General features: G+C 41.2%; 1 long non-coding RNA gene across 2 annotated transcripts; it reads right to left on the minus strand.

Annotated features, from left to right (window-relative positions):
• Nucleotides 1-924: 924 nt before the first annotated feature.
• On the minus strand, nt 925-14,832 carry LOC309689501. Of its 2 annotated transcripts, none has more exons than XR_014271419.1 (3): nt 14,747-14,832; nt 5,841-5,974; nt 925-3,101 (listed from the first exon to the last, which is right to left on the minus strand). It is a non-coding gene; the product is annotated as an uncharacterized lncRNA (long non-coding RNA). The 2 variants fall into 2 exon arrangements; XR_014271420.1 differs by having other exon boundaries at nt 5,841-5,977; nt 14,747-14,779.
• Nucleotides 14,833-15,447: the final 615 nt, after the last annotated feature.

Raw genomic sequence — 15,447 nt, forward strand, 5'->3', positions numbered from 1 at the left:
TCACAGATGATGTGCAGCAGTGGGTCCCTCAGTCTGTCCTCACTCTGGACACTTGCAGTTGTCACACATGGAAATCAAATGTGTGATAAGCTGCAGGATTCAAACACAAGTGTAACTTATAAACACATGTTCATACTTTTATTACACAATCAGAGAGAAAGAAACAGAGAGAGAGTGAAGGACAGACAGACAGGTGACAGTCTCAGGTGTATACACTGCTACAAAACAGCACAAGAGAAGGAGGATTTAGTGTTTGTGTTATTACGAGTACTAAACAAGAAGAGTTCCCAGATGGTACAGTGGACACTTGTGTGACTCCTGTGATTAAAGCATCTTTCTTTCAGCTTAACGAGTGAACCGTCAGCTCGTTCAAAAACACGTTAAAGTCCGTTTGGCTCGACACCACCGAACAGAGGCAGCAATATAACATAGCTAACATTAACAGTGCAGTGAATCCTGCTTGTGCCGTGATGTTCAGGACTGCAAACCGAGCAGCATCACTGACTTTCAGCTTGTTGTGTTTGTGGATATATGACTGACTTTAATTATCCACAAAATCATCACATTGTCTGTAGAATTAAGGTTGAATATTGTATTATGATATTTTAAAGGCTTTAAAAGCAAGTAAAAGCTGAGCGTACAAACATCGCTAATGTCACATAACTTTGCCGACATGTGGCCAACAGTAATGTTTTAATGTTCCTCATTATTAAACATTTGCACATAAATAAGTGACATAAAATTCAGTACTTACTTTTAACGGTTTACTCTTCGGCCGCTCCGCTTCTGGCGTCTGCGGCAGAATTATCCACACAGACTGCCGCGCTATGAATTGTGGGATATATGGGACCACGACGTCTACACTGCCACAGCCTTAAAATTCAGCGGAACGAAGGACGCATTTCGAGCAGCCTTTGAATTGGGACAGCCTTCGGCACGCCACTGTGACGTAATCGGCCTTAAAATGCGGTCTTTAAGGCTGCAGACCATGAATTGGGATACAGCCTCAGTCTTCCTGCTCAGCCCCAGCCTCTCTCTGGAGTTTAGAGTTGACCATTAGTGCAAAAACTTGTTTCTCAGTGTTTGACCTGGCGATTAGTTCACAGTGAACCCTAGACCCTAAGTGCCACTCGCTCTCACCGTGGAGAGCAGTAAGTGACAGTTGGTGCATGGTCACTGTTGGGTCAGCTGGTCACCCCTAAAAAGCACTTACATTCGATGGCTGCGCTCTTCTCACATGGAGTTGGAGTTCTGACAGCTGGTTCTCTTTTTATTATGTATAAGATGTAACTCCTCAGACCATAGTGGCAATAAAACATGAAAGAAGCTTTAATGAATATTTAAGCAAACTGAAAACAAACATTGAACAATATTTTCCTGCTTTTTCTTGTAGACATCATCCTTCAAACTAACAATAAATTAAAACAGAATAAAAACACGCAGCGAATGAAAGACATTCCAGAGAAGTGTCGGCATGTGTTTGGAGAACTTATTTCTGTCATGGCTGCTGAATCTAATGTTAATATAAGTCGTGCCATTACAGGATGTAACGCCACCACAGTTGGACAAATGAAGGGTCTGTAACGTACATACGCACTGAATCGTTCCTCTTCATGCAGACGCCGTGTTTCTCCTCCCAGGCCTCTCCGAGCGCTTTGCCGCTCATTTGTTATGAATTAACAGAACAAAGGCAGATTAATGTCGGCAGTGACAGCTGAACGGGGGAGAAGAAGCTTCCACAGATGGCGATTCGTGTATGACATTTGTCCGCAGCTTTCATGTTGATGCCACAAACAGTCTGAACATTTTCATTAGAACCTGTTTCATCCTTTCAGACTCACGTTGGCTGACTTTATTCTCAGCTGCAGCGCAGAGCCGCCACTCAATCGCGTCTCGTCTCTTCAGACAGAGTTGCAGTTTTTGCAGCTTTGCTTACCTGCTTAATTTCGCATAACAAGGGTTAGGGGTTAGCAGGCCTCACCTGGCCATGACTCTTTAGTGAATTGTCTGATTACTCCTGAGCCTCTGAAAACAGCAGACCATGCTAAGCTAACAGTTTTGTTCAACTAGATACTCACGGACCTGGATGCTGTGGAGACTTTAAAACTGAAAAACAGTTTTACTCTCGTCAGCAAACTTTAAAGTTCAGCAAAAATTTTTCAACATCTGTCTTAGAGAATTTGGGTGAGTTTATTCAGCGATTTGGCTTTTTTTTTTTCCTCCAATATGGACAAAATCAAAATCTCGACACAGACTTCTGCAGCCTGCGTGAATCCCAGCAGCTGTCAGTTACGTAACATCTGTCAAACTGTCATGCTCGCATGAAGGAAAACAGTCTGGACCTCAAACTGTCATTTAAAGAAAACAGTTTGGTTATCCGTCAGCAGCTCGCTGATGTTGTGCCGGAGCAGATGCTGGGAATACTGGGACGTCTGTTTGGCAGCTTTGCTCCCAGAGCCGCAGACCAGTGACGCAGTCGCATTTTATCCTGACAACCGAGAGAAACATTTGTCAGTCGGGGGAAAAGGAGAGTAGGTTTTTTTTTTTTTAAAAACCCAAAACAATTCTCAGTGTTTGGATGTCACTGACAGTTTCATCACCGATCAACAATTCATGCTTATGTGATAACCTGCTCCAACAGTGCAGTAGCGGGGGGAGATTTTGTGGGGGCTGTTTGGATGTAATGGAACTAAAAGCGATCTTTGTGTAACACACGCTCCATGAACACACGCTGCACTCCCTGCATGTTGTAAGCCGCTGTCCAGACAGGAATCACTGGCACTCTGTTGTTAGGCTGAATCTGACTGATGACCTCTTTTCTGGAGATATTGTCTTTCCAGACGCGGTCGCCCGGAGGTGAAGTGTGGTAGTGGAAAAAATCTCCTCCTCCCCCTTGTCCTCCTCCTCCTCACCACCTCATCTGTTCGGCGGCTGCTGTCTTTTGCGAGGAGGTAGAGGAACTGATGGAAAATGATATCACCGTGGACCAGCGGCCCCTCCACCACCTCCGCACACAAGGTGAAGCAATGCAGAGAGCTCTGCTGACCCCTAATGGCAGCTGACTGAGGAAGAAATCAGTTCACACTGAACTTGACCTGATTCTGAATGTGATGGCAGTGAAAAAGAGACAAAACAGCAACCATCAGCAAGCAGGTCTTGTACAGAGCAGGAGGACATGCCGCGGTTAGAAAAATCAAATCAGGAAAATGAATTAACTTATCATTAGATTTTCTGCCGTGGCCGCTGTTCACACAGTCACAGGATCCAAGACCACAGAGGGTCCAGAACAGCTCGAACAGAACACAAATCAATTTAAACATTTCTCTTTTAGTGCATTTTAATTGGCATCCATCTGTCACAGATGAAACACATGATCATGCTGGATCAGTGAAAGCCTCTTGCGCCAAATTTCAACCTTTTAGGGCTAAAATGAGGGCATTAGGGCCAAAAGACACAGAGGCACCTTTTATTATTAAATCTAAACCTCTGAAACCTTGCCAGAGAGTTTAAGAGACTGAAATTGTAGACAGATATAGACTTTAACAAAATCTTAGCCCCAAAGCTTCTTGGTAGTTTCTTTTTTGTTGCATAAAATAAAATAATAATAATCTTCCTGGATTCTGACCTTGTGAAAGCCACCTCAGGAGAAACTAAGAGCTAAATAATAAATCTGTCAAACTCATTTTACATCAAGGGCAACATACAGCCCCACTTTCATCTTATGTGGGCCAGACCGGTGAAACTCTGATCACTATCAGTGTAAAAAAGTCTAACTACACATATGGATCCTGAGATATGAGACAAAGAAGCACAATTTCAACAGTTTATCTCAGTTTTTCTATGTTATAAAGAAATGCTGCTGTAGTAAGTAGAAGAAATGTCAGGATGACCCATTGTACAGAAATCTATAATGTACCTTAGTGTAGTATCAGTGGCCTTTGGGTTAAAAGAGTACAGTTAAAAGTCCAAAATGTATGCCCTCCTTCACATTTTCCAAAAAAATGGGCTGGATTGGAGTCTTCACGGTCCGATTCTGGCCCCTGGGCCTTATGTTGGACACACCTGCATTAACCTGTTGATCTGATTTTATCAGGCTTACAGTTGGAGAAGCAGCACGAGACACGCAAGAGAAAAATAGTGGAGACTTGATTTAAAGACTTCTCTCTGATATTTGCATTTATGAGCCTGTAAAGCCCCAGCAATGACATGCCAACTCTGTGACTCTGATAGATTACCTGTCTCAAGCCTCTACAGGTTAGAAAGTATCTGAAACTTTAAACCAAGATGCCTTCAAGGAAGAAAAAAAACCCCTAAGCTGTGATGAGATGCCAGCGTGAAGACGCGTCCGCCAGCCCGAGTTTAAATAAAGAGCGAGACTGACAACAGCTTTAACGCTCCACTGGCTCAGTCTCTAAATACACTAAACGTGTAAGGTTTGCACTCAGGCTCAGACAAGAACAATAGGTAAATGGACAGCCTGCCTGAAGGCTCCACACCTGGATGGATGGGTATTACTGGCAGTCTCAGGAGTCTGTGTGACTTCCAAGGCACAAACATATCCTTTAAACCTTTGACCTTAAAGTCGAGGCGTCAGCAGACAGACGAAAAGATGGACTGGTGGGTTGGATGGATAGTTGTAAAGAGAGACCTGAGTGTGAAAGCAAAACTGTTGATGTTTGATTTATATTCTTATCCTCACCCCTGGGTGTATATATTCAGGCCACTTCATTAGTTACACCTTGCTGGTACCCAGTTAGACCCACTTTTGTCTTCAGAACTCTTCATAATTCTTTGCAGCACAGATTCAAGAAGATGCAGGAAATATTCCTCAGATTTTGATCAATATTGACCAGATTTATTCATCACATGGATCTCCCGTAATATCACATCCCAAAGGTGCTCTATTAGATTGAGATTTGGTGACTGTGGAGGTCACCTGACTACAGTGAACTTATTATCATGTTCAAGAAAACCAGTTTGAGATGATCTGAGCTTTGTGATATGGTGTATGGAAGCAGCCATCAGAACACTGGATGGACCCAGTCAGCAACAGTACTCCAGTAGGTTGTGCAGTTTAAATTAGCCTCAAATGGTACTAAGTGGCATTAAATGCACAGAGTAAATATCCCCCATACCATTACACCACCGCCAGCCTGAACGGTTAAGACAAGGCAGGATGGATCCATGCTTTTATGGTGTTTACACCAAAATCTGACCCGACCATCCGAATGTTTCGAAATGAGGCTCAGAGTCTGAGTAGCCTCAGTTTCCTGTTCTCAGCCGACATGAGTGGCACTCAGTGTGGTCTACTGTAGCTCATCTGCTTCTGCATTTCACGTGTGTTCAGAGATGCTCTTCTGCATAACTCGACTGCACCGACTGATTATTCGAGTTATGAACGCTGAAAGAAGCAGCAGTTGCTGCTGTGTGATTGGCTGATTAGATATATGAAAAAAATGAGCAGGTGAAGAGGTGTACCTAATAAAATGGCCAGTGGAGCCATTAAGCCAGTGGAGTGAAACCACCTAAAGCCAAATAAAGTTAAGCATCGACGCAAATGAAATCTAATAAAAAACTGAACTGAACTGACAACAGGTTGCAGCTGCAAAACGAATGAGATTTTCTCTAGCAGTCCAGGAAATTTAAACTGAGGCTATTTCATGTAATTTGGCAACATTAGCAAACATGTACAGCATTTTCTGGAAAATAAACACAAGTCTGCGTCACTTGCAGCTTTTATAATCATGGGAAACTGTTCTCTGGGGAATTTAGATGTTCCACCAAAACAAAACCCAAAAAAGGCAGCAAATCAGCAAAGTGACGTGGACGCACCGTCTCACCTTCAGGTTTCCATTCATCCGGCTGCTCTCTGTGCGCTAACGCCACCACTTTGTTTCCCAGCATTCCCCACATTCTTGATTTTGTGGGTGTGTGCCGGGTGTGTTTGAAGGACCTCTCCTCCTCTCGCACCATGCTGCTGAGTAAGACACAGATGACTTGATCACAAAAACCACAGACCAAACTTTTTCTCATGAATCAAAAGCTAAACACTGATGATGTGCATGTTTTTATGCCGTTTCATGTGACATTTCTTCACATAGTCATCATCCCCAGAATCACCTTATCAAGGACAAAGGTGCCAGAGGGGTGTCTGAACCTCAACATGTCTTAAAGAAATGTACATTTATCTGTCAGTCTGTGTTCAGTCAAATATAGGTCAGGGCAGACGGATAGGTTGATACAGCAAAAGATTCAATGTTGTAACCCAAAGCCTGAGTACTGTGCAACAGCCTCAAATAGCTTGGAGACAAACAGCTGTATCTTGGCTGTATATAAAAGGTGTATGTAGTTCTTGTGACACCACCCATAGGTTTCTACACTTTGCATTTTAGAGCCTCATAATTGTTGTCGATGGGATTTTGTTTCTTTGGAGCCAGAACTTATTTGGATGAGAGGGGTGGAGTGCCCAATAATCAGGTAAGTAACCTAATAAAATACTAACATTTACTGCATCAAATGTGATATTTTTAATTTATTTAATTTTAAATTAGAAAATAAATAAAAAAAATAATTTCATGAACCCTTGTTGTACTTATAGGATGTTTTTAATGTTTTCCTTTAATGCCTCTTTTAAATCTTAAATTGCTTTTATTTATTTAAAAATTGTCTAAATGTTTCACTACTGAAAAAGACTCATCTTACCTTTAGTTGTATCAGGCTGTGAACAGGTGTAATTCTCCTGTAAAGCCAGATTACACAGCAGAGTGCAGACCTGTGAGCCTCTGCTGCGTTTTCACTTTTAAATCAGTATTTTGGTAGAATTAACATTTTGGTGGGTTTAAGGAGTTAGACATTCTCTGACTGGAAATAAACGGGCTCTTTATCAACTATCTTAGAGTCTGACTCTTTTGGCATCCCTGCTGTACATTTGAAAGAGAACCCAGTTTTATTCCTTATTTTTACCTCCTTATACTACATTACATTACATCTGCACTGCATTTTCATTCTTGAAGTGTCAGGTGTTGCAGAATTACAACCCAAATGCAGACTGAGAAACAAAAAGAAAGAATCAGCCAAAATAAAGTCCAAGATTCCACAGGCAAAAAGGACACACTGTGAGGTCAGACAGACATCATGACAAAACACACAGACACACAAATGAGGCACAGGTGAAAGCAATCAGGGAAAATGCCAAACCACGAGTACAATTTTAGACAAGGCACAAGAGAGGGACTAACAAAGTCAAACAGGAAGTGGCAAACACGATACACACGGCAACTTAACACTAAGGAATCCTGTGGAAGGCTCAAAGTAACAAATTCAGGACCCATGTCTGCAACTACACGCAGTTGCTGTTGTCTTCAAAGCAGCTTTGGTGAATCAAAACAGCAATAACGCAGCAATAAGACAGTCTGCTGTCCGTTTGCAGTTGAATGGGGTCAACTTGGGAATTACATGCAATCTGTGATTAAAAAAAATCATAAATCTGTTGTCCTGCCAGAACCTCATTCAATCGAAATATAAATTCATCAATAAATAGAGGCGCATTTGCTTTGGGACGGCAACTTAAGAGCAAAATGACAAAAGGCGCTCGGCAGTTTTGCTTTTATGGAGATATATCACCAGGTATATCACCATATTAACCAGGTGAATCCAGTCCAACCAGGTGAACTGAGTCACTGAGTTATTAAGTCACTGACTTGGGTTGACTGAAGCGTGTTGGTGGTCGATGAGTTCAGGCAGTCTGAGTCGGGACACAGTTGTTTGGAGACATGTTGCCTTGTGATTAAAAGTGCAATATCTTCATCACCTGGGCAACCAATCGGTCGCTGCAGCTACTTGCAATCAGTCCCTGACAGTAGAAAAAATAAAAATGTGGTACAATCACGCATTTCTCTCCTAGTCACGAGGAGGCAGCCATCCTTTTGTGTGAGAGCTGCTGTGCAGACACATTAAAGTGCAGTGTCATGGCCTCAGTTCTTCAGCTCTGGCCTTTGTTTTCATCTGTGTTTATTTTTACTGTTGCCCAAAATTCCTTAGAGTTTAACTGATGAACTTTTAAACAGATGCACTAACATCTGTGTCACTGACTCATAATTGTTATTCATGCTCTATTTATCATGGTGATTAGGTGGAATTAAAATTTCACGATGAGCTCTGATTTGTCATGTCTAGATATCAGGGCAAGGTGACTTACTTTTGACTTTTAAAATCATTTAGAAATGATGTCTCTTATCCACAGAGCCCGAGGCTCTTTATATTCTTCGTCTACAGGTAAGAAGCTGTTACTGGCAGAAACTGAGAAAGATTTTCCACAGGAAAAATATTTTGAGGCTTAAAGGATTTACCAAATTTGTGGAAATACAAGGGCCGTAGACAAGACTGAAGCACATGCACTGAATGAGCGTTCACAGGAAGTCACCTGTTTACAGTTTGTATTTAGTGCAGCACGAGCCTTTTATTCTTCTAGCCTCCATTAGTTTGTAGCTCCATTCCAAGCTAGCCTCTGTGGTTTATTAACGTGCATTTCAAAAAATAGCAATATTAAGCAACGATTAAGCAAACAAACTGTGTACATATACTGAGATTTATAGTCATATCATTACAGAATTCTTTTGAACCCAGCGTCACAATACTGCTGCGGTTTGCTCAGTAAAAAACAAAGTCGGCATTGTCTTCATTAAGACTCAAGTTCCTGTTATGAAGCAACTGAGTGTTTGCTGGTTTGAATGTCACTGCTCGCAGACCACACATATTTCAACATGAAGCATAACAGCTCGTAAGTGTCAGAACGATCATGCTGGAGGTCCTCTGTCCTCCCTAAAGAAACCTCAAACAAGGGCAGGAATTCATTCAATGTCTATAAGGCTTTCAATGCATTTAATTAATCCGCAGCTATAAAATTAGTTTGTGATGGAGTATTGCTCCGCCTGAAGCTGGAAAAAATGCTTCAAATAAAGTGCAGAAGTCGATTTTCCCTTTTGTATACATATGGTCAACGTATTTTTATTCTCCAACCAAGAACCAAAGAACAGGCTTTTCTTCCAATAACTCAATAACTATATGGACCGTAAATAAAAGTCACGCATTGTTACATCATCTGTGTGTTTGGATGTTCAATGTTAGCCTTTTGTCAGCCATCATGTTGTTTCCTTTTGAAACCAGGAGTAACCATATTCGGACAAGACATTGATGTTATAAAAATTCTCTCTTCAGGCTGTTTTTTAAAGGACGGAACTATCCACAAAGGAAAAATGCATTTTTTTGTAGCAGGTTGTAAATAAATATATTTCTGCTGTTGGACATTTTAATGTGGAAGTCTATAGGAATCAACTCACTTTTGGAGCCAGCCTCAAGTGTCCACTAAAGGAGCTTCAGTTTTTGGTACTCTACACTGCCCGCTTGGGTCATACAGGTAAACATCCATGGATTAAACACCGATACATTGAGTGAGAGCTTATGCGCACTGAGTTTTGGGTTGTAACACCAAAAATGATAAGCGAGAGCAACGTTTAGCACAAATACTGACGTCAGTTCACTGGCATCATAAAGATTCACCAACAGCTGTTCCCTACACCTGCAAAAATCATCCCTATAATAAATAAACAGAAACCCAAAAACTTCATAAGACAAGAACACTCACAAATAGTGCACACCAATCAAGACTCAAACATTGTAACTGAGACTGTAGAAACGCACAACCGTGGCATGGAGCAGAAGCTGCAAATCTTCAGGGTGACAGTGTTGTGATTTATGGCTCGCTCTCATTTTACGACTTGTAGAAACTTCACTTTAAGTGTCGAGTTACTGATCTTCGGTCCTTGACAAACTCATAAACCTTTACGACTGAACTCATTTGCATATTAGTTCTGGAACAGAATGTTTACCTTCAGGCAAATATCACATAATCAATGTTGAGCTGCAGCAGCTGATGTTCGAGTTTTTATCGTACCATCACAGATTTACACATCAGCTCATTTATAGGATTTAACTGAAAAATAAGAATATATGTCACTGATGTTATTGCTGCTTTTATGTCTCTATGACATAAGAGAATAACAATTTCTCTCGGGGACAACACATCAGTCACCTCGTCCTGGTTCTCTTCCTGATTTATAACGTCCTTCAGATGTCAGAAAGTTCACATTTCTAAATATTTTAAAGTCTTCTTGGCAAACGAACAGCTGCATGTTTTTTTTTAAACGTGGGGCTTGAACTGAACTTGAAGGCCCTGCAGTCATAAATCCATAAAATCAGTTAAACACAACAAGTATGTTAAGCACCGGTATTTTTTTTCTTCCATGACTCCCGCTCAAGATTGGCACAAATCAGATCAAGTAATGAACGTTTCAAATCTTACTAAATATACATTAACGTGAAAATACTAAATAAAGTCAAAGTCATGACGTGGGTTTGCTTGGAATGATGGAAATTCAGCACTTACATATCAAGGAAAAGTTTTAGAGTTTAAGGAAATGTGTGTGTCGATTTCTGAGGAGAAATCTGAGCCTGGATATTGTAAAAAGGCTTCCAAGCTCTCAGACATTCCTGCTCTTTAGCACTGCCGTCAGAAGAGCTTTACATGTCATGACTGTGCAGCCTGCATCCCCTCTCTCTGAGGCTGAACTATGAGCAACAGTTTCCTGCTCGTTAATCCATATTACAGGCATCAACAGTGGCGTCACCATCCGTCTGAGCCAAGAAAGCTGATACGAGCACAATTTTTTAAAGTTCTGCTCTTACATTTATGAAATAAGTCCTGATCAGAGTCTGAAGAAGCCCATCATAGTAACCTAAAGACAACCTTTGACTGCTAGTTACTGGAAAAACACAAGCATCTGATACAGCTTAAATAAGTATCTTAGAACGAATGACTTTAATCTAATACACTAAGTTTATTAGAGCTGGTAGAATCAGAATCCTGTTTCCCTCCCCAGCCCTTCACCGAGCCTGGTTCTGTTGGAGGTTTCTTCTTGTTAACGGTGAGTTTTTTCTTCCCACTTTCACCAAATACTTGCTCATAAGGGTTGTCTGATTGTCGTCTGTTTCTCTCCATTATTGTAGGGTTTTAATATTACAATAGAAAGCACCTTGACACAACTGTTGTGATTGGACACTATATAAATATCTGTGCTCAGCACTGTTCACCTGCAGCTCAGGACCACAGACTCTCTGTCAAACCCCTTCTTTTCTCTGTCAGCTGGCTTAGAAGAATGCCTGAGGCGATATCATGTGCTTCAGCCATCATTTGACTAAACTTTCCCACATAATCCTGGTAGGAGTCTCGACACTGCTCTCTTTCTATCACAAACAAACAAGTCTGTTGAACCCTGAGTGGCCTACCACAACAAAACCTGTGCAGAGAAGCTTCTGTCTTCAGAACAATACGCTTACAGGCACGTATGACCTCTGGGAGATTTCTTTTTCAGTAGCCTTTTTGTGGCTGGCTCCATCCTCGTTTATCCTCAGTTAACCCTGGGAATAAAATGTAGCATATTCCATGTCCACAAAGGCGATATTGCTGCGCCAGCTCAGCAAGCCATCTCAGGATCTGCTGTTTGCATTTGGAGTGTGAAGCCTGAACTGCTCCCTGACTCTCATTCCTGTCGCAGTCGCTTAAACGCTGTAGAAGTTGGCGATTGAAACGAGCCTTCATGCTTTATGTACTTGTTTTTAGCTTATTTTTATTTCTTTTTTATATCATTATTTTTATTTGTTCTACAACTACAGCTTGTTAGGATTTGGGGAAGGCCTGAGGCCTCTTCCTCTGAAGAAAGAAAGGCCTTTACATACTGAGCATGAGACAGTTGTACAAATGTTTCATGGGTTTGTTTGGACCAACTGCATAATTTTGCTGAATAAATCTGGAACATTCTTTTTTTTTTTGGAATAACCTTGTTGGGGTTTTTTTGCGTCTGCCAAATGCAGTGGTCTGACCAATCAGATCACTGCATTTGGCAGCAAGCGCGCTCGCAGGTCAAAACATGCACTGGTACTGAACATACTGTGACTGTTGTGATTTGGAGCTGTATAAATGAAATTTAATCGAATACGGAAAATAATATCATTTTACCTCAGACACACAGTTGCCAACTGCCAACAGGAGCTCAAACTGCTCCACTGACGTGTTGAAATATGTACGACAGCTTCAACTCATGGAGCAAACCAGCTTCTGAGAATTGGATGAACCCAGAATCTCAGTTTCTTCCTTTTATGTAGAAACATCAGGACCAGCTTGTCATCACTTGATGTCCACTTCATTTTTTCCCACAGTTTCTTGAGGACGAGTTTTCCATAAAAATGCAACACTGCCAGTGTTGTGTGCAAATGTTAGACAACAAGGTTGCATCCAGAAAATTGGAATTTTTTATCTCTCTTTTTTTTTTTTTTGCAATACACTCAGTATAAAATAGCCTTCACTCTTAGGTGAGCAGGTGGGTAGATTATCCATCCTGCATTACCTTCATTGGTGCTGTGTATCTCTGAAACAGCTGTGGCATTTGCCAGATCACCACCTCCACTCTGGTAACAAATTGGCAAACCTCATTTGACTGATTTTGACAGTTTTGATCAGTAACCCTTGTCTCCTTCATGGTTACCTGGAGTTGCTGCCTCACATCCTGACTAGTTCAGCATCAGTATTCAGGTTTTATGATTCATTCCAGAAAAAAGAACTTACCTGAAATCACCTGCTACCCCTCCGACAGTTCAACATTTATCTTTGATGAGCAGTTGCATCCTTCCTCTCATCACTGGCACTTGTTAACAACCTCCCTCCCTCCCTCTCAACTGAGTAATCACCTGTCCTTATTCAGTCAGATCCTGCTGTTAATCAGCCTTTCAAACACTTCAGCGGTTGTGTGAGTCAGCTTCTTAAGTCCAGTCTTTGTGAAACCATGACAGACCTCCTATAATCGAGTACAGCATGTACCACAGTTATTATATTAAAAACATAACATGCTGTCACCTACTCTTATATAAACTTTGGTTTGTCATTGAAAACCCTGAGAACCTCTCCAGATGTGTGCTGATGTACTGACTGTACCCAAGTGTCTCTGAAATGCACTAAATCCCATCCTCTTGCAGCAGATGGAGGCCCCGTGAAGCCACACCACTGCAGAAAGAATCTCATGATGAAATCGTACAGACAGGATTTCATCCCAAAGGGCTCATGTGACTTTTTTCGAGCTAAACGAGTCTTTAATTTGTTTAATCGTGAAGTATGAGAGCACACAGCATGAAAACCGGATCGAGCACGTTTCCATTTTTTGTTTAAAAATATCATAATACAGCATAACGAAGACGGAAACGATGACATGAGAAAACTATGATCCCAACTGAAATTGATTCTGGAAATCTGGCTCTGAAATCTCCTGATTGCTGGTAATCGTGGTAATTTATGAAGAACGTACCCGTGCAACAACTTCAAGACTTGCAAAAGTTCAGATTAACAATAACACAGTGCAGTGATTATCTTGGAGAAGCAAAACTGTTTCCTGCGCTTTAAACACCAGAATAGGGTTATCAAGTGAGACTTAACATGACAGTAAATATTTTTTTAAAAGGAGTTGCTCAAACCACAGTTTATGTAGCTAAAGTGGAAAATATTCCAACACCTCAGGCGATTGGAAAAGCCCCCAGTGTCCATAAAAATGCTGGCATTAAACTCAGTGGGGAAAGGAAAATGTTTGTTCTCTCGTGCCTGTGTGCGAACATAAACACTGATCTCCTGATCACAGAGCAGTAAATGTTGGACACTTTTCTGTCAGTAATGGAGATGTAAAACATTTCTGGTTCACACCCTGCCATGGCTGTACAAATGTCAGTTTAATGCCTCGAGTTTTCCCTGTCATGATCCCAAAATTTACTCCGTGTCATTATCTGGACATAATTTCACTGATTTTGAACAATAAAGTACAATTTTGACTACCTCCCTCATTTTCTCCCTGGTGCTGTAGAAGGACTACACGCTCAGTTTACAGACTGTGCCTCTGTGGATATTGCTAAACTCTCTGTACCAGTGTTGGAGATCAAATGTACAGAAAAGGGTCTGGTCTTGCATCCTGGATGGAAAATGTGGAAATTGCACAGAAGTAGGGAATGGATGTTGAGCTTTTAACAGCATTTCTGTGCATTTTACAGTCATTTTACTGACAAAAGCATCACTCACCAAATATCATATTTTTAATTTTCTGTGAATTCACACACGTTTTCTGTTTTTTATTAAAATGACAGTCTGGTAATGAGCGGCCACTAATAATTATTTTATTTACACACACAGCTGTGCCGATGGGTTTCTTTAGTTTACCACAGTGGCATTTCTATGTATATAATATGGAAAGACTGAGGCAGCTTGTTCCAACTGCACTTAGGCAGCAATCATTTTTAGGCTTTTTACAAAGGTTAGAACTTCACTGGCCCGTCCGCAGAGTATAATTAGTAAGATTAACAAAATAGTGAAAAATATTTTACGAAATAATCAAAAAATTTCTTATATGGAAAAACTATGTAACATCAAGGAAAATGGCAGCTGTCCTCAAACAGCCAATCAGCCACCCGAGTTCAGAAACAGGAGTCAGTTGGGTTGTTTTGACTAGAGATGGACCGATCCGATATTACGTATCGGTATCGGTCCGATACTGACCTAAATTACTGGATCGGATATCGGAGAAAAATAAAAAATGTAATCCGATCCATTAAATATCACGAAAGCACCTCACAAAACTTGCAACACGCCGTAACTCACCTCAGAACGTTAGCACGTCGGAGCAGTATGCATCACGTGATAGAGTGGCTGTGGCATGCGGGACCTGTCGGTGGTCTGGATAGCATGTGGAGCTTCGCTAGCAACCCGGCATTTCATCTCCGACAAAGTTATCCCCGAGAGAAGTAAAGCAAGTGTGTAAGTCCATCTCTGAATGTTTGTAAAGCATTCCTGCGTTAAGCTTAACAAGCGACTGCCTCTCCTGCTGCTACTTCAATCATGAAACTGCTTAACGATCAGCTGATCGGCTTTTCTGTCGCGAGTCCGTGTCTCTAGTTTGCTTTTGGCCCACTTTGCACCAGAAAGAGGAAACCAGCGGCTGAACAACAGCAGCACGTTTAAGCTTGATCAGCTGTTGTTAGAATGTATTTAATATTACTTTCTACTCGAGGATCTTTTCTACGTAGCTGACGCTGGTAACTGTGCAGGGGCGGATCTAGCAAAGTTTAGCCAGGGGGGCCGATAGGGCATTAACAGGGAAAAGGGGGCACAAAGACATACTTTTCTTTCTTATTCTCATTTAAAATGTCTAGCTTTTAATAAATAATTATCTGACACCCAAAGTTTTAATCTGATGTAAAATGAATAGAAGTCAATTACTGTATATAGTAACTATTACGTCTAATATATATACCCTAGTAAGCTATAGTACTTTTTCCTTTGGGAAGGTACCATCTGTGCAG

This window comes from Aulonocara stuartgranti (genome assembly GCF_965226115.1).
Source record: "Aulonocara stuartgranti genome assembly, chromosome: 15".
In the NCBI taxonomy this organism is placed as follows: Eukaryota; Metazoa; Chordata; class Actinopteri; order Cichliformes; family Cichlidae; genus Aulonocara; species Aulonocara stuartgranti.